Genomic DNA, 20,099 nt, shown 5'->3' with positions numbered 1-20,099 from the left:
AAAAGGAAGGAAAGGAAAGGCAGGATTCAGGAACTGTCAGTGACTAGGGAAATTGCGAGTCGAGTCAAAAAGAAGAAGGATGCGTACATGAGGTTAGGCAACTAAAAACAGATGAAGCACTGAAAGAACACAAGCAAAGTAGAAAAGAGCTCAACAGGGAGCTGGAGGTCAAAACAGGGTCACCAAATGACCTTGCATACAGGATTAAAGCGAATGCCAAGACATTTTATGCATACATTTGGAAAAGAGGATAGCTTAGAGAAAGTGTGGGCCCACTCAATGAAAAAGGAGGGAAATTCTGCATAGAACCAAAGGGAGTGGGTGAGATCCTTAATGAGTATGTTGCATCGGTATTCACAAAAGAGGTGGATACGCCAATTGATGGTGCCTCGGAGTGGTATGTCAACTGTTTAAAACAAGTCATCATTTGGAGGGACAAAGTCTTAGGTGAATTAAAAAGCATTATGGTAGAGAAATCCCCAGGGCCAGATGACATATATCCCAGATTCTGAGGGAGACAAGAGATGAAATTTCTGGGCCTCTAATAGAAATCTTTACTTCCTCAGTGGCCACTGGTGAGGTCCCAGAGGATTGGCGGATAGCCAATGTTGTCCCATTATTTAAAAAGAGTAGCTAGGTTAACCAGGGTAATTATAGCTCGACGTCAGTGATAGTGATATTGTTGGAGAAGATTTTTAGAGATTGGATCGATACACGTTTGGAACTGAATTGGCAGGACTTGCAGATAGTGAGGAGCATTGTCAGAAGCTACAGAAGGATATAGATAGGCTGGAAATTTGGGCAAATACATGGCAGGTGGAGTTCAATCCTGATGAATGCGAAGTGATGCATTTTGGTAGAAATAATGTAGGGAGGAGCTATACGATAAATGGCAGAACCATAAAGGGTGTGGATACGCAGAGGGACCTGGGTGTGCAAGTCCACAGATCGTTGAAGATGACGTCACAGGTGGAGAAGGTGGTGAAGAAGGCATATAGCATGCTTGCCTTTATAGGACGGGGCATAGAGTATAAAAGTTGGGGTCTGATGTTGCAGATGTATAGAACGTTGGTTCGGCCGCATTTGGAATACTGCGTCCAGTTCTGGTCGCTACACTACCAGAAAGACGTGGAGGCTTTGGAGAGAGTACAGAGGAGGTTTACCAGGATGTTGCCTGGTATGGAGGGGCTTAGTTATGAGGAGAGATTGGGTAAACTGGGGTTGTTCTCCCTGGAAAGACGGAGGATGAGGGGAGACTTAATAGAGGTGTATAAAATTATGAAAGGCATAGATAGGGTGAACGGTGGGAAGCTTTTCCCCAGGTCGGTGGTGACGTTCACGAGGGGTCATAGGTTCAAGGTGAAGGGGGGGAGGTTTAACACAGATATCAGAAGGACATATTTTACACAGAGGGTGGTGGGGGCCTGGAATGCGCTGCCAGGCAAGGTGGTGGAGGCGGACACACTGGGAACGTTTAAGACTCATCTAGACAGCCATATGAACGGAGTGGGAATGGAGGGATACAAAAGAATGGTCTAGTTTGGACCAGGGAGCGGCGCGGGCTTGGAGGGCCGAAGGGGCTGTTCCTGTGCTGTATTGTTCTTTGTTGTTCTTTGAATGGTTATGTTAGGGATGAATAGCATGGTTTGTACAAGGGAGGTCCTGTCACACTGAGTTAATCGAGTTTTCTCAGGTGGTGACAAAAATGATTGATGAGGGAAGGGCTATGGATGTTGTCTACATGCACCTTAGTAAAGCATTTGTCAAGGTCCCTCAAGGCAGGCTGGTGCAAAAAAGTAAATCACACACGATCAGGGGTGAACTAGCTGGATGGATTCAGAACTGGCTTGGCCATAGATGCCATCATCTCACGTGAGAACACCATCCACCAGGTACACGGTACATACTCTAGCAACTCGGCCAACGTTGTCTACCTGATACGCTGCAAGAAAGGATGTCCCGAGGCATGGTACATTGGGGAAACTATGCAGACGCTGCGACAACGGATGAATGAACACCGCTCGACAATCACCAGGCAAGACTGTTCTCTTCCTGTTGGGGAGCACTTCAGCGGTCACGGGCATTCGGCCTCTGATATTCGGGTAAGCGTTCTCCAAGGCGGCCTTCGCGACACACGACAGCGCAGAGTCGCTGAGCAGAAACTGATAGCCAAGTTCCGCACACACGCGGACGGCCTCAACCGGGATATTGGGTTCATGTCACACTATTTGTAACGCCCACAGTTGCGTGGACCTGCAGAGTTTCACTGGCTGTCTTGTCTGGAGACAATACACATATTTTTAGCCTGTCTTGATGCTCTCTCCACTCCCATTGTTTTGTTTCTTAAAGACTTGATTAGTTGTAAGTATTCGCACTCCAACCATTATTCATGTAAATTGAGTCTGTGTCTTTATAAACTCTGTTTGTGAACGGAATTCCCACTCACCTGAAGAAGGGGCTTAGGGCTTCGAAAGCTTGTGTGGCTTTTGCTACCAAATAAACCTGTTGGACTTTAACCTGGTGTTGTTAAACTTCTTACTGTGTTGGCCATAGAAGACAGAGGGCCGCAGTGGAAGGGTATTTTTCTGAATGGAGGTCTGCACTAGTGGTGCTCTGCACGATCAGAGCTGGAACTGCTAATTGTAATACTTATTCATGACTTGGAAGAAAATGTAGCTGGTCCGATCAGCAAGTTTGCAGATGATACTAAGATTGGTGGAGTTGCAGACATTGAACGAGATTGTCAGAGAATATAGCAGGATATAAACATAGAAACACAGAAACATAGAACAGTAGAGCACAGAACAGGCCCTTCGGCCCACGATGTTGTGGCGAGCTTTATCTGAAACCAAAATCAGCTATCCCACTCCCTCTCATCCTGGTGTGCTCCATGTGCCTATCCAATAACCGCTTAAATGTTCCTAAAGTGTCTGACTCCACTATCACTGCAGGCAGTCCATTTCACACCCCAACCACTCTCTGCGTAAAGAACCTACCTCTGATATCCTTCCTATATCTCCCACCATGAACCCTAGATAAATAGAATGGAAGATTGGCCGGAGAAATGGCAGATGGAATTTAATGCAGACAAATGCGAGGTGATGCATTTTGCGAGATCCAATTCAGGCGGGAGCTATAAAATAAATGGGCAGAACCATCAGGAGCAAAGACACACAGAGATCTCGGCATGCAGGTGCACAGATCCTTAAAAGTGGCAGCACAAGTGGATAAGGAATGACGAAAGCATGTGGCATGCCTGCCTTCATCGGATGGACATCGAGTATAAAAGTTGACAAATTATGTTACAGTTATATAAAAGGCTGGGAAGGCCACATTTGAAATACTGTGTCCAATTCTCGTCACCAGAATATCAGAAGGACGTGGAGGTTTTGGAGAGAGTGTAGAGAAGGTTTACTAGGATGCTGCCTGTTCTGGAAGGTATTAGCTCTGAGAAGGGATTGCATCAAGTGGGATTGTTCTGCCTGAAACAACAATGGCTGAGGGGCGACCTAACAGAAGTTTAGAAAATTATGAGGGTGATAGATCGGGTGAATAGTCGGAAGCTTTTTACCAGGGCAGATATGGCAATTACAAGGGGGCACAAGTTCAAGGTAAGGGGAGAAAGATTCAGTGCAGATGTGCAGGGGAAGCTTTTTACAGAGAGTGGTGGGGGCCTGGAATGCACTGCCAAGTGAGGTCTTTGAGGCAGATAGTGAAGCGGATGATTTGTAAAGTCGCGGGTGTCTGGAGTTTGGCAGTTGTCGGTGTTAAGTACTGAGGCTGTTGCAGCAATGCTGTCGTCATGGGGGATGCTGATGCAGAGTGCTGAGACGTCCATTGTGACGATGAGTGTTCCTAGTTCAACTGGTCCATGGGTGCTGAGTTTCTGCAAGAAGTGCGTCGTCTCCCGACAAAAGCTGGGAGTTCATTGTACGAGGGGTTTCGGGATGCTCTCGACATCGACACAAAGGTTTTCACACAGGCTTCTTCCGGGAACCAGTTGCCAAGAGGATGGTGGATGCCTGGAACTCGTTGCCAGGGGAGGTAGTCGTAGGAGATGCGATAGTGACTTTTAAAAGGCGCCTGGACAAATGCATGAATAAATGGGAATACAGGGATGTGGTCCCGGGAAGGGAAGGAGCTTTAGTTCAGGAAGACAGCATGGTGGGTGTAAGCTTAGAGGGCCGGAGGGCCTGTTCCGGTGCTGTATTTTTCGTTGTTGTAAACCCTGTTTCTGAATTTGCACCTGAAGCCTTGCCTGCCTTTTTACTCAGAATTTGCTGACAAGTCCCGAATGCAGGACCAGGGGTCAGAGCTCTTGAAATGCTCCATGTGTCTCATGAGCTAGGAATAAGCCGTGGGAATGCTAACTCTCACAGCAGAACCCCTACAGTTCCTAGGCCAACACTGCAAGGATGGCATCCGCAGTAGAAGGCCTGGACCAGGAAATCACTGTCATTAGTGGCAGTATCCAAGCAATGGCTGAGTCAAGCAGTCGAAGAGTGACACAGCTGAGGGCCTCAACATGATCAAGTGATCGTGCAACCCATGGCTAAGTGGCTCAAGAGCTTACAGAGGACCGAGCGGGACAGCACTGAGACAGTGGGATATGGCAGCAGCCTTTGAGAATGTGGCCCACTCAGAGGGTCATGGCTGAGGAGCTGTAAAGTTGATAGGATGCCACGCATCCTTCACCCTCAGGTGGTGAGGAAACCCTCCAGCACAAAGGTTGCATCCTGAAAGGATTGCAGCTATGCAAGAGAATGAATGACCTTGCCCTCTCAATCAGGAGAAGCCAATCTTAATCTCTGTTCCGCCACTCATACCCAGCCCTTCCCATTACATAGTGCCTCCCAGCAACATGCCAGGCATCCTTACCAGCTGCCTGACACATTGCCCACTTACATTCTCCCTATCTGTTCTCTTGCAGGAGAAGCTGGCTCAACTCACAACAGCCAGGAGAGCACACAGGCGGGCGTAGGAATCCGAACTGAGCTTGAGGAGAGGATTCACCTCGTGGTCGGAGAGGATGAAGACCACAAAACAAGTCCACCAGGACCATCTATGCACAAGGATATCTATCAGGTCACAGATGTCCTGTACAGCCGGGCAGGCCAGTACATACGTTTGCACATGGGCCGTGGGGCAGGCCCAACAGGGAGCCCAGGCTGCAGGCTTTGCCGCCATCCCTTATGCGCAGGGGGTTGTCAATGGAACACAATGATCACAATCTGCGGTTTATGAATAGGAAGAGGTTCCACTCCAAATGTGCAGATTATGTGTGACTACAGGCTGATGATCATGCATGTGTGTACCCGACAATTGCATCCTCCAAATTCAGACACCACCGTGCTGTTCGAGGAAGAGCCCAGGCTGCAAAGATGGCTCATGGGGGACAAGGGTTACCCACTGAGGGCTTGGCTCATGACACCAGTGCAGAGGCCATAGACCAGATGGGTGGTGCATTGGGCTTCTGAAGATGCAATTCCAATTGTTGGACCACTCTGGGTGTGCCCTCCCATACAGCCTCGAGGGTCTCCCACACTTTGGTGGTGCTGGAAGATTTCTGCAGGAGAAGGGGCAAGCATGGAAAGATGAGGGCCGGTACCAGAAGGCGCCGAGAATGGGTTGAAGCAGGTTGTGAGGGAATCCTTCATTGCAGCAAGGGTTAGATATTATCTGTCATGCTGTCTGGTGGCTAATAGCGTTACCCATCCATCCGACCCCGGGAGCTGTTATGGTTTTCTGCACTTAATCATTTTGCACTAATTTCACTGGTTGGAGATTCTAGAAGTAGGGGGCATAGTTTAATCTTTAGGATCAGACCGTTCAGGAGGGAGGTTAGAAAACACTTCTACACAAAAAAAGGATGGTCGAGGTTGGGAACTCTTCCATGAATGACAGTTGATGCCATATGAGTTCCTAATTTTAAATCTGAAGGATACAAATTTTTGTAAAAAAAAGGTATTAAGGGATATGGACCAAAGACAGGTGTATGGAGTTACACCACAGCGATGACATCATTGAATGCAGGTACAGGCTCGATAGGCTGAATGGCATGTGAGGATTTAGTTATTGTAGCTGTGGAATCTTGGCACTTTCTATCTCACTCACACTGGGAATATCACGATGGGCAATGAGTGGCAGTAGCAAAGTGACTAGCCAAGGAGGGAATGGTGGGTACAACCATGCCTCTCTTGGGCTCACTCACCCCGTACCTGTTTTGCTACAGCGCTCCAGTCAGCAGACGCTGTAACACCTCACCCGTTCAGCCCCCCACATGCTTCCCCCCCGCGCCCCCTCCAACTCCTTTCCGTAAGGTGTCGAGTTAGTTACAGATGAGATCTTCTTGGCTGCTTGAAACCACATTAGATAGTTCTGGAGGGAGGCGGGTGCGGGTGCGCGGGGGGGGAGGGGGGGGGGTTGCGAAATCAGTCGTTTCAATTTCAGAGGATAGTGTCCTTGGCCCAACTATCTTCAGCTGCTTCAATGAACTTCTCTCCATCATAATTTCATAGATACCCTACAGCGCAGAAAGAGGCCATTTGGCCCATCGAGTCTGCACCCACCCCAATCCCACCCAGGCCCTACCCCCATATCCCGACATGTTTACGTACTAATCCCTCTAATCTACACATCTCAGGACACTAACGAGCAATTTTAGCATGGCCAACCAACCTAACCAGCGCATCTTTGGACTGTGGGAGGAAACCGGAGCACCTGGAGGAAACCTACGCAGACACGAGGAGAATTTCAAACTCCACGCAGACAGTGACCCAAGCCAGGAATCGAACCCAGGTCCCTGGAGCTGTGAAGCAGCAATGCTAACCACTGTGCTACCGTGCCATGAGGCTGTATGCTGATATTCGTCACTATTCGTGACTCCTCAGATACTGAAGATGAACATGTTCGAATGTAACAAGATCTGGACAATATCCAGGCTTGGGCTGACAAGTATCACTCACGCCAAACACATGCCATGCAATGACCATCACCAATAAGAGGGATTCGAACCACTGCCAGACCGGCTTCTTGTCACTGTTAGTGGGGCCTGGGGTTGAATGTCTGCAGTCAGCCACAGAACATGTCCGGGGGGCAGGGGGCAGAGTCTGTGCACGTCTTGATCATGGTGCATTTTGCTTCTCAACCTTTCACGTTGGTTTCAAGTTTAGACTGCAGCAGAGTCGAAGCGGGCGGCAGGAATCATGGTCCCAGTGTGACAGGAAAAGTGTTTTGCTGAGGCAGGCAGGCTCTGTGGTGGTAGATTTCTCAGGCTGAGGAGTGCAACATAGCATCCTGTGCAATCCCATGCGATACCCCAAGATGATGCTTTGTAGAGCACACAGTCCCTTCCATCAGGCCATTTGACTGCGGTGTGGTCCCGAAACTCTGACAACAAGGACCTGAAATGAACAATATTTTATTCACTTGCAGAGCAACTTCCTCATGGACTCTGCTCCTGCACTCCCAGGGAGAACTCCCGTGTTCCCAACACATGACCCATTTTGCCGCCATGTCATCATGCGGCCAGTCAGTCTACACGTGCCAAAGCAACCACGATATCCTGATGAAACGCTTTCCATTACTTCATCAAAAATCTTGAGCAAGTTTCTCAGACATGATTTTCCAGCAACACATCAGTGTCCCTTCTCATTTTGAACGCATGTATTTTCCAAGCAACAAATATTTGTCTCCTGCGTTATGGCTTCTAGAAATTTCCCCAGCAGTGAATTTAGCCTGAGCAGTTTGCAGTTACAGGGTTTAACAAACTTTCATTTTATAAACAGTGCATCACTTTGAAAACCCTCCAGTCATCTGAGTGGTTCATTGAAGATGATGCTCAGCACCTTCATCATTCACAACTCTTCCCCTCAGCTGTCCTCCTACATCCCATTCAGAGTGGCTAAATATTCTATTCCATTGTGATACAAAAAGGGTCCGATTGAAAGGGGTTTACAGAATCTGTTTGTTCAGTGACTGAAATTCATTTCAATCTCCTAGGAATCCAATTGTGTCACTGGAGGGCTTCCCTTCTCTATAGATAAGTGACTCATCACTACGTGTTATTCCATAGTCTGAGCGGGAACATCCCGACGTCACAAAGAGATCAGTTGCTACAGAGAGAGAGAGAGGGAGAATGGATTGGAATCTGAAACTAATGGATTGGAACGTTACGACAATGGAGAGGAAATTCTATTCTGCCCTTTACTATCTATCTACACTTGATCTAACAACACAGGAACGGATCACGCTCATCTTGCATGTTATTCAAGGATATTACTATCCCATCCTCGCTATTCTTGGTGTCTCTAGTAAGTATCTCTAACAAGATATAATTGTTTAAATGCATTATTCTGCATGTGTCCTCCTCGTGTCAGCATGGGCTTCCACCGGGTGCTACGGTTTCCTCCCACAGTCGGAAAGACATGCTGGGAAGGTGCATTGGCCATGCTAAATTCTCCCTGAGTGTACCTGAACAGCTACCTGAGTGTGGCAATTTTCATGATAGTTTCATTGCCGTGTTAATGTAAGCCTACATGTGACAGTAAAGATATACGTTTAAAAAAAATTACAATCTCAATGTGTTATCAAAGTGTCATATTAATCTCAGTCCAAGGTATTATTTTGCTGTTTATTTCTCTCTCTGACAGTTAACATAGTGACGATTGTGATCCTGTCTCAGGGAAAGTGTGGTCTGTCTAAAGGTGTCACTCGCTACCTGGTGGCAATGGCAGCATCAGATCTACTGGTCGTTATCTTCGACCTGATATTGAGGCAGATTCCAATGGTTTATCTTGAACTGTTTCATTTCCTGGAGTCCATCCCAGTGTGCAATATCCATGCCGTCCTGCTTTATGCTGCTACAGACTGCTCTGTCTGGTTCACCGTCACATTCACCTTTGATCGATTTGTGGCCATTTGCTGCCAGAAGCTGAAAAGCAAGTATTGCACTGAACAAATGACAGGAGTGGTTCTGGGAACAGTGACTGTGCTGAGCTGCCTCAAGGACATTTTCTGGTATTTTATGTTAAGAAATCGATATTTCATACTGAACAGCCCCTGGTTTTGTTGGATAACAACTTCTGTTCTGGACTCACATGTCTGGGTAACATTTGAGTTCCTTCATAACATTATTACCCCTGTGGTTCCATTTGTCCTGATTATGCTCCTCAACATTTTCACCATCAGACATATTGCAGTGAGTAGCAGAGCTCGCAAGAGACTCCAGGCTCTCACCAGTAAGGAGAGTTCCAGAGACCCAGAAATGCAAAGTCGAAGGAAATCAATCATTTTACTATTTGCTATCTCAGCAAATTTCATTGTCTTATGGTCGGTGTTCATGGTGTTTTCAATTTGGAACCGTATGTATTATTTGGGGTATAAGTCCATTCATCTAGATGATTTTGTATTAGAATTGGGGTTCATGCTGCAACTCCTGAGTTGCTGCACAAATACTTGTATTTATGCAGTGACGCAGAATAAATTCAGAGAGCAGTTGAAAATAATGCTTAAATATCCCTTTACTCCAATTGTTCAGCTCATTCACTGATGAGATGAACTGAACCACTCAGAGTTTCTCTATTTTCTCATTTTGCTTTGCATATGGTTGGGTGGATTGGTGGGTGGAGAAGTTTAATGGGGTGTATGGGGAATGTGGATTCTCCACAGCGTTGGAGCACTGAGAGGTGGGTCCTCAATTACATGGTGATTGCAGAGTGTGGACAGTACGTAAGTAAATTACTGATTATGCTGGAACTTGAAACCAGATGAGGAAATGGTGGAAAATTTCAGCAGGTCTGACAGCATCTGTGGAGAGAGGATAGAACCAACATTTCAAGTCTGGATGACCCATCGTTAACTCGATTCTCTCAGATTTTTTGAAACCAGGTTTTATTAAGCACTTTCAGAACTTGCGCTGCCACTTTGTATTTCATATTGCCTCAAATGTAAATCCAATCAGAATTAATCCCTTCACACTTCTCTACATTAAATTATATTTGCCATTTTGGAGCCATTCCTCCATTCCTTTTGTAGTTTAACAGTACCCTTCTCAGAGCACAATATTCCAAGTATTGTGCCATCAATGTTGTGACTGTGTCCTGTACATCCAAGTTTAATACTTGAATGAATATCAAGAACTGTGTACTTTCTTTCAATACAAAACCACGAGGAACAATTGCTTCATTTGCTGTCACTTTGTTGATCTGCTGTTACTGTGACTTTGATACCAGGAGGAGGGAAATACTGAGATGGCTCTGAGACAATGTGGGGTGGCGGGGAGGGTGGCGGTGGGATGTGGAATCTGACCAACCACATCACATAATCTGTGCAGATGCTCAGTGTCAATATGAACTGCTGTCCAAGATATTCAAACTACTTTCAGCGCTAAGACCGGCACAAATTGGAGTAAAAGGAAATTGCAAATGCAAGATAGACATTCATCCCTCCCCATGGAGAATTAAAACAGTTTGAGGAGGAGGGCGAGAGAACATTCAAAACGAAACTTAAGACAGTGTGAGGAGGAGTCAGTGAGAGCAAGGGAGAATCAGTCTCAGAACCAGCTGCACTCTGAGGAAAAGCAAAATCGTGAAAGCACAGAGAAACAATTAAATGTTTCATGATTGGCTATTTTAACTTCTATCTCTCAAAACACAAGAAAATTTATTAGCAGCTATAGGGTGAGGTTTCTAGTCGCCAAATAATAAATAGTCTGTAAAGTGTAGTAAAGACAGGGCAGGGCAGCCTTGCCACGTAGAATTCCCATCCTCTAACATGTGGGAAGCCTAACTTCCGATGGCCTAGATGAACACATGTGCAGGAAGTGTCACCAGATACAGAAACATGAGTTCAGGGTATTGGAAATCAAGCAAAGGCTGCCGTCATTATAGCACTACAGTGAGGCTGAGAACTATATTGATAGAACATTTAGAGTGTAATCACATTGCAGAATGAGAGATAAAGGCAGAGATTAATGGGTGAATAATTGACAATCAAGGAGCATCGTGCAGATAGCGCAGGAGCTTCCTGAGTCCAGTGGCACACTGTCTGATTTTCGTCAGTGCTGATGAGGGTGATTGATCATCGGAGAACTGCAGTCAGAGCCAAGTCCATGATCCTACAACTGGTTCAACTGCACCAGAGTGGAGGAAGGTAAGTGAAAGATCAATCATGGTCGGAATTCATTTGTAAGGGTAACAGGTAGGCATTTCTGTACCTCTACACATTATGCAAAAGGTAGGGCGATTCACTCACAAGAAATTCTAAGTGCTGAATTCGCATGAAAACGGGAGTGACTCCCATCGATTTGTTTCGCGGGATTTTCCAAATGAATCTGCAGAGTGCTCCAGTGTGATTGAGTCTCGAAATCAGTGGGTGTGGCCTATTCCTCCTGGAGAGGCCAGCAGCATTGCGCTGAGGAGGCCATGGTGCAAACGCCAATATGTCATAGCGGATATCGACGCATACACAGTGGTCCCACGCTTCCCGATCAGTGGTGAGCCCCGTGACTCTGCATTGCTGCCACTCCAATTCCCCCAGCTCATTATTGCTGGCCTTCTGGACCTCTCTGGGCCAGCACTGAGGTCTCCCCTCCCGGCCTGTCGCAATATCCCCCCTCGCTCCAATTTCCGTTGCGGAGCTGATTACTACAAAAATCTTTGTCTGGAAGATGCGCAACGAGCGCGGTGCACAGCCGGGAGCCGCCTAAATGGCTTCCAGCGAAATGGCATTCCAACCATTATTTTGTGAATTGAGTTTGCGTCTTTATATGCCCTGTTGGTGAACTGAAATCCCACTCACCTGACCCCAGTCCAACGCCGGCATCTCCACATCATGGCAATTTCCAATTCAGCCATCATCCGTCTGTTCATTCATTCATCCATTCATCCTTCCATCCGTCTGTCCATCCATCCATCTCTCTCTGTCTCTGTAACCCCCAACGTGTAGATGGATTCCACACTGATAGATATTGAGCTGGCCATCACGGTGCCAGCTGCTAAGCAGGTGGATGGAGTCACACGGCGACTGAAAGGACAGGCAGTGCCAGAACTTACAGAGGAGAGGGTAGTGGGCTGCCAGTGAGGCCCAGGAACGACCAGCACAGTCTCCCGTGAGGAGGGTTGTGGGGGGGGGGGGGGAGTGTGTGGCGAGCCAGCGGGATGATGATGCAGAGGTGGAGTGAGTACAGGACAAGGAGTTCTTTTGAGGGCCTGTCTGAAGCCATGTGCCAGCGTTGCTCCGCCTGCACAAGGAGACGGTACTGCACTTTATTCCGGTCCTCACAGACCTGGCATCTCAGGGGAGGAGAAGGAGCCCACTCTAAGTGGAAGTGAAAGTTAATTTCTATGCCACTGGATCATTCCAGGCACCCGGTGGGGAAATCAGTGGCATCTCGGAGACATCTGTACACAGGTGTGTGCACCACATCACAGATGCATTGTACGCCCAGGCAAGCCAGTACACCCACTTTGAGGTTGGCGAGGTGCAGCAGAGGGCCGGGGCTGCTGGTTTCACCACGATCGCTCGCATGCTCAATGTGCAGGAGGTTGTGGATGGGACACACATCTCCGTGCTGTGTCCGCAAGGTGAGGGATAGCCATATATAAAGAGGAAGGGGTTCCACTCGCCTCTTGTCCAGGACAGGGGGAGAGTCTCAGGAGCACGAGAGGGGAGGGGGAGGGAAGAGTCTGAACAGCACGAGACAGGGGCGATCAGGGGCACAGCCTAAACAGCAGGAGAATGGGAGAGTGTTAGCACAGAGTGTTGAGAAAGGTTCAGGAATCTAATGTCAGGCACAGCAGATAGAGGGATGACATTGAGGGGGGTGGGGGGGGCGCTAATGCAGGACTCAGGGTGTTGTATTTAAATGTGCTCTGTATTAAAAATATAACAAATGAGCTTGTCGACCTGATTGAAATTGGTGGGTACAATGTTGTACATCACAGAGGCATGGCTGCAAGGGGATTAGGGCTGGGCGCTAAATATCCAAGAATATACATCCTGCCAAAAAGACACAAAGGTGCGCAGAGGGGGCGGGGCTGACTTGTTGGTAAGAAATGAAATTAAATCAATAGCAAGAAACCATATAAGGTTAGAAGATATAGAATCTGTGAGGGTAGAGTCAAGGAACAGCAATGGACACTGGTGGGAGTTATTTACAGGCCTCTGAGTAGTAGTCAGTATGTGGAGAGTAGAATGCACCAGAAGATAAAAATGGAATGTCAGAATGGCAAGGTCACAGTGATTATGGGGGGGCTTCAATATGCAGTTGGACTGGGAAAAATCAGGTCGTTCCAGGATCCCAAGAAAAGGAATTCATGGAATGTCTACGAGATGTCTTTTTGAAACAGCCCTCGAGCGAACCGGCAATTCTGGATGTGGTGTTGTGCAATGTGGCAGAGCTAATAAGGGAACTGAAGGTGAAGGAGGAAGTGAGCCTAATATGATAGAATTCACCCTGCAGCATGAAAGGGTGAAGCTGCAATCATATCTAACGCTATTACAGTTGAGTAAAAAACAAATATAGCGGCATGAGCGAGGAGCTGGCCAGAGTTGATTGGGAGAGGAGTCTAGTAGAATGAACAGTGGAACAGCAATGGCAGGAGTTTCTGGAAATAATTCGGGAGACATTGCAAAATTTGATCCCAAGCATAGTAATGGGAGGAAGAGTAAACCTGGCTGATGAGGGAAGTCAAGGACACATAAAAACAAAAGAGAATCATTGCAATGTCACAAAGATTAGTGGGGAGCCAGGGGATTGGGAAGCCTTTCAAAATCAACAGAGATCAACTAGAAAAGAAATAAGGCGGGAGCAGCTGTCAGGGGGAAGATGTGCGTATGAGGGCCATTGCAAAGGAGAAGGTGCGAGGGAAGCTGAAAGATCTGAAGGTGGATAAAACACCTGGGCCAGATGGACTACACCCGAGAGTTATGAAGGAAATAGCTGAAGAGATAGTAGAAGTATTAGTGGTGATCTTTGGAGAATCACTGGAGTCAGGGAGGGTCCCAGAGGACTGGTAAATTGCTAATGGAACACCCCTGTTTAAGAAGGGAGCAGGCCAAAGACAGGAAATTACAGGATACTTAGCCTGAACTCAGTCATTGATAAGATATTAGAGTCCATTATGAAGAATGAGATTTCCCAATGCGTGGAAGTGCATGGTAAAATAGGGTGAAGTCAGTATGGTTTCATGAAGGGGAGGTCATGCCTGACAAATCTGTTTGATTTCTTTCAGAAAGTAACCAGCAGTTTCGACAAAGGAGAGCCAGTGGAGGTTAACTACTTGGATTTGCAGAATGCCCTGACAAAGGCAATAGTTTCGAGCTATGTGGGACTTGTGATCGGCCGCGGTCCTCCCCAATTTCAGGGGCCTGGCTGAGTTGAGGCCGGCTGTAACAGTATAGACCTGATGGATCTGTCTATGTCTCTCTCTTTCTCAGACCTCTGCTGTTGAAAGTGTGCACGTGCAGCCTCAGAGGTCTCCAGATGCGCAATAGCTCCCTCGACTACTTGATCAAGATGGGTGGTGAATAAAGCCACGCCCACTGCCTCGAGGAGTTCAAAACAGACTAGACCAAATTGTCATCCACTAAGTGCATAAGGTGCGTCTGCAATGCTTCCATTTTGATGCCAAGTGGACAGAGCATTTTTCTCATATAATTCCGCCCAAAGACACATGGAGAGTTGCCTCGCATGCTGACAGGAATTGGGGGGTAAGGGAGTGCAGTCGAGGTAGCTGAGAGTGTCCGTCGCATTATATCGAGGATTTGTTGCAGCCTATCCCCAGAAATGAAGAGAGGCAATTGTGGAAGGGAAGGGACGAAATGAAGGTGGACCATGTGAAAATGAAGTTGGAAATTAGAAGTAAAGTCAATGAATTTCCCCAATTTACGTTGCGATCGGAAAGTGACATTGATACAAGCATCAATGCAGCACCAAAAGAATTTGAGGGAGAAGACTGAGTGGGATTAGAATAATCAATGTTACACTCACCCCATGCAAAGACAAACGCATGTTGGTCCTCAGCAAGAACACATATCATCAATTTTTATTTGGAGGAAGTGAGATGAGTTCGAACAGAAGTTGTTCAATGCGAGAAAGAGATCAGCCAGATGGAAGAGGGTGTTATTGGTTGGGTATCCATTCGACATCTGTTCAAGTAAGGTATGGAGAGCCCTCAGGCTGTCCTGGTAAGGGATGGGTGTGTAGAATGATTGCAAATGTTTGGTGAAGCGGAAACATTTAGTGCTAAGTTATTGAACACTGCTTCCACTCAACCTGTGGTTATTCTCACATCACCTTGGGACCAGGCATCACCTCATATACCCAATCCTGTCAGGAGAAGGCTCCAGCCCCACTCTGCCAACATCATGGGGAACATGACCTATTCCCACTACCCTGACGTTATGGGGAACACTTCCACATCCACTACTGTATTACCATAGTGAATGGTCCCCACCAACAATACTCCTGTTGGCATAGCAACAACCCCGTCCTTGTTGGTAATGTGGAATAAAATACGAAACTCACAATAATTCAACTCTACTTATCAGTGATTGAATTAAACAATTGAAGAAAGGGATATTTCAATACACTCTTTAGCTTCTCTCTGAACTTAGCCTGTGTCGCTGCATAAATACAAATATTTGTGCAGCAACTCAGGAGATGCAGCATGAAGCCCATTTCCGGCACAAAACCATTTAGGAATATTGGACGATTCCCCAATAACCACATCTGCCTACATACAGAACATACCATTGACACTGCGCATAACAATATGAAATTTGCTGAAATAACAAACAGTAAAATTATCGATTTCATTTTGCTCTCCATCTCTTGGTCTCTGGAACTCTTCCTCTTGCCATGAGCCCAGAGTCTTTTGTGAGCTCTGCAACTCACGAAAATGAGTCTGACGGTGAAGGAATTGAGCAACAGAATCAGTAAAAATGTGTCTGCAGGGGATAGAATGTGATGGAGGAAATTTGAAATCATTTCCACTCACCCCATTACCGTGAGGTAGAGGCTTTGAATCTACTGTCAATACCATGGGAAATATTAATTTCCCATCACCATAGCAACAGTTCGCCCTCACACTGGAAATGGTAAAATGCTGGAAACTATTTATTTTCATCATTGTGCAGGCTGAAAATTGAAGTAAAGGAAATTTCATCACATTTGTCAACTGCTCTCTGAACTTTGTATGTGTGACTGCATAAATACAAGTGTTTGTGGAGCAACACAGGAGCTGCAGCATGAAGCCCATTTCCTGTACAAAAGCATTTATAAATATGGATCAATTTCCCAACAACCACATTCACGTAAATAAAAAATATACCATTAACATTGTCCAAAACAGCATGAAGTTTGCTGAGGTAAACAGTAAAATGATAGATTTCCTTCGATTCACCATCTCTGGGCCTCTGGAACTCTCCCCATTGCCGTGAGCCTGGAGTCTCTTGCGAGCTCTGCTACTCACTAAAGTATGTCCAACGGTGAAAATATTGAGCAGTAGAATCAGGACAAATGGGACCACAAATGTAAGAATGTGATGGAGGAACTCAATCATCATCCAGACCTGAGAGAACACAACAATGATCATTACATCAGAAAACCGCGGGCCGTTCCTTAAAGGATACGGACCTGTCAACATAAAATATCAGAAGGTATTCTTTCAGCAACTCAGCACAGTCACGTTTCCCAGTCCCAACCTGCCATTTGTTCAGTGCAATGTTTGCTTTTCAGCTTCTGGCAGCAAGTGGACACAAATTGATCAAAGGTGAATGTGACAGTGAACCAGACAGAACAGTCTGTCGTAGCATAAAGCAATTCCGCATGGACATTACACACTGGGATGGATTCCAGGGTACAAAACTCTTCCTTGTGAAAAACTGGAATGTGCCTCAATATGAGGTCATGGATAAGAAGCAGAAGAATCCGCCACTGCCATTGCCACCAGGTAGCGAGTGACCCATCTGGAGAGAGCACACTTTCCCTGAGACAAGATCACAATCGTCAGTAAGGTAACTGAAGGGAAATAAACAATGAATCATACATCATAGTGGAAGATGATTCATCAGTTTGACTGAGAACTTTCTGAGATTTTCATGCATGTTACTGCACCCAATAATGTATTGAAATGATTGTCCCTGTGACAGAGCTTTCTGCTGGATACATGGATTTCCAATGAATGAAAAAAAAATCATTGAATGGGAAAAATTGATGATGATTACTTTTAGCACAAGGCATTGCAGATAAAAAGGAATTGGATTGAAGTCACTGCTGAGCCGACAGTTTTGGTCTTGCTCCAATAAAGATATATGAGCATTGAGTAAAGCTTGGTGGTGGAGCAGGACTGAGGGAAACGCTGAGAACAGAAGAGGGAGATAGAGAGGGAGGGAGTGGAGGGGGTTGATTCATGAAGAGCAGCAGCGGAACAGGCCCAAGACCACCGCGCATGTCAATAAATATGATAATACATTGGGAGGCAAGGTGGCACGGTGGTACCACTGCTGCCTCACAGCGCCAGGCATGTGGGTTCAATTGTGGCTTCGGATGACTGCCTGTGTGGAGTCTTCCAGGTGGAAACTGCGGCGGCTGCTGCAGTTTCTTCCCACAGTTCGAAAAATATGCTGGTAAGGTGCATTGACCATGCAAATGTTCCCTCATTGTACTTGAACTGACACCGGAGAGTGACGACAATGGGATTTTCACAGTAACTTCATTCCATTGTGAATGTAAGTCTACCTGTGACACCAATAAATACATTCAAAACTTTAAACACAGTCCAAAGCTGTGTGGGTGAACGGGATTGACATTGGTAAATTAACCCTTAATGTGCCAACGTTAGATGGGATATCCATGGGGAATGCTTGTGGTTACAGGGATCGAACAGGAGAGAGTCCTTGGCTCAGCAATTCTGTCAGAGAGTGGTGCAGACTCGATGGGCCACTTCTGCACAGCAGGGAATCTATGAAACACTGTCACTGGATAGTCTTGGAAAATGAAAAGCACAGCAAAGGGTAACAATCTCTCCGTGTCTACCCTCTCAACACACTCAACGTGTTCTAACTTTCAATGAGTTCACCTCTCATTCTCCTAAACTCAAGAGGGGTTTACTTTTAAACAGCCCATGCTCCCGATGTGTGGGCCATTAGGAGTGGAATTGTTTTTGCTGATACGTTGGCTGCAAGCCGGCTGTCTGATTATTTGGATCTTTAATGTATCGTCTGCTGCACTTTGTTAGTGAGTGATATAGATCCACATTACTGAATTTCAGGTAATAGAAGTACAACAACAACAAACTGCATTGATACAGCGGATTTCACATGATGAAACATCCCAAAGTCCTTCACAAGAGTGAGATCAATAAGAATATTTTCGACTCTGAGCCACAGAAGGAGATCAAGGAAGTTGGTCAGGGTGGAAAGATGGGGGGTGGGCGGGGGTGTGGGGGGGGGGGGGGGGGAGGGTGGAGCGAGGGCGACAGAGATATCTAATACATTCTGATATGAAAGAGATTTTCTAAATTTGAAGCAATTGCGAGCTCAGCTCTGAGTTCTGAGCTCCAAATGGCTTTTACATGACTGGACTACAGAACTGAATGAAATACTGAAGTGTGATTAATTGCAGGTCCGATCTGTGTATTGAGGCGATGTTTGTTCTCTCCGACCATTCCTGATGCAATGCTGTCAGCGCAATTTCTGCTGCTGGGTTACGCTTGACAACAAGATCAGTGGTAGGTGCTGACAAATTGCGATGTAAAAAGTCCTCAATGGAAGACCAGGCAAACGCAGAGCATCTGTGAAGGTGGAAGAAGCTGCAGCTGCAAAGTGACCCTGGTCATCATCACTGTAATCCTAACCACCACACTGTCAACACCATGTGGACAATCACAAGACCCCCAGGTTCCTCACAAAGCTGCACACTGGCTTTTTCCAGGAACAATTTGCCAAGTTCTGTGGCAACAGAGAATTGGCAGCTGGGAACCTCGGTCTGTAACCAAGAATCAGTACATAGGGGACAGATGCATGAAGATGTTTGGGCCCCTGTTCTGAGATGTGGTGTCCTTGTGACTGAGCTGTCCTCTTCCAAATACTCTCGGCTCACACAAGTGGGGAGGTCATGAGGAAATGCGGCCTAAAAATGGACTGTTCACTTTCTCCTGTAAGAGGTACCACACCCTGTCGGATCATCATCCCCATGGTCAACTAAAGTAAATTTTAAATTTTACAATTTGGAATGTTAGAACACTCATGGATTATCTCAAGAGTGACTGTCTGGAAACAGTAAGACGTCTCCCAACACCAGGTTAAATTTGCAACAGGTTTATTTGGAATCAAGAGGTTTCGGAGTACTGCTGCTTCATGAGGCGAATGAAAGAATGCTGACAAACACGGCACATGTAGGCAAAGACACAATTGCAAGATAATTACAAACTGGAATGGGAGGAATGCTTGGAATTCAAGTCTTTCCACGTAATCAAGCCTTCACAGGTACAAACAGTGCAGTGACCGAGGAGGAAAGAATCAAAATGGACACCTCCGGGACGTGGCTGCCCTCAACTCGACATGCAAAATCAAGTCGGCAGGAGATGGATCAATGCCAAATTTATAAGCCGAGCTTACGAGATAACCCAAAAGTCATCCAAGCACAACTCAAGCCCTCCATACTCTCAAGACCGACCGCAATATTGTCATCAGACCAGCAGTCAAAGGGTGAGCCACCATCATATTTAACAGAATGGACTACTTCCAGCAGTGTACCAACAACTGAACAACCAGGAGCACTATAGACTGCCCGCAAACCCAACCAGAAAACACACCACATGGATCAAGACCTTTGAACCAGACCTTCAGTGCACGCTATGTGCTCTCATCCCACATTCTCCCCACGTTGGAGGTCTCTACTGTCTCCCAAAGATGCACAAGGCCAACACAACAGGCCGTCCCATCGTATCAGGCAACGGAACCCCGTGTGAGAACCTCTCTGCTACGTTGAGGGCATCCTGAATCCCATCATACCTGGATTTTGTCGAGACACTACATGGCTTCTTACAGAAACTGAGCACCCATGAACCAGTTGAACCAGGAAGACTCCTCGT

Source organism: Mustelus asterias, chromosome 11, assembly GCF_964213995.1.
Source record: "Mustelus asterias chromosome 11, sMusAst1.hap1.1, whole genome shotgun sequence".
Lineage (NCBI taxonomy): Eukaryota > Metazoa > Chordata > Chondrichthyes > Carcharhiniformes > Triakidae > Mustelus > Mustelus asterias.
This window is presented reverse-complemented; position numbering follows the sequence as displayed.